The following is a 235-nucleotide window of genomic DNA, read 5'->3' as shown; positions in this document are numbered from 1 at the left end:
GGCGAAGTCGGGAGCGCAAGGTGAGCGCTGGCGGAGGCTGTTGGAGAGGAGGTCCTGCATGCTTGGACGGAAAAAGAGAAGGGATTGATTGATCGTTCAGTTTAACGGGACGCTGGGCTTACTAGCCACTCGTCCTTGGCGACCTAGACACGCAACATGTGTCCAGGTCCCATTCTGAATTCTATCTATCTCAAATCCTTTCCTATCTTTCTAAACCAATGAAAATCTACTTTAT

This window comes from Plasmopara halstedii (genome assembly GCF_900000015.1).
Source record: "Plasmopara halstedii genome assembly, contig: Scaffold_526, whole genome shotgun sequence".
NCBI classification, from domain to species: domain Eukaryota; phylum Oomycota; class Peronosporomycetes; order Peronosporales; family Peronosporaceae; genus Plasmopara; species Plasmopara halstedii.
The sequence above is the reverse complement of the archived record's forward strand: the minus strand, read 5'-3'. Positions refer to the sequence as shown.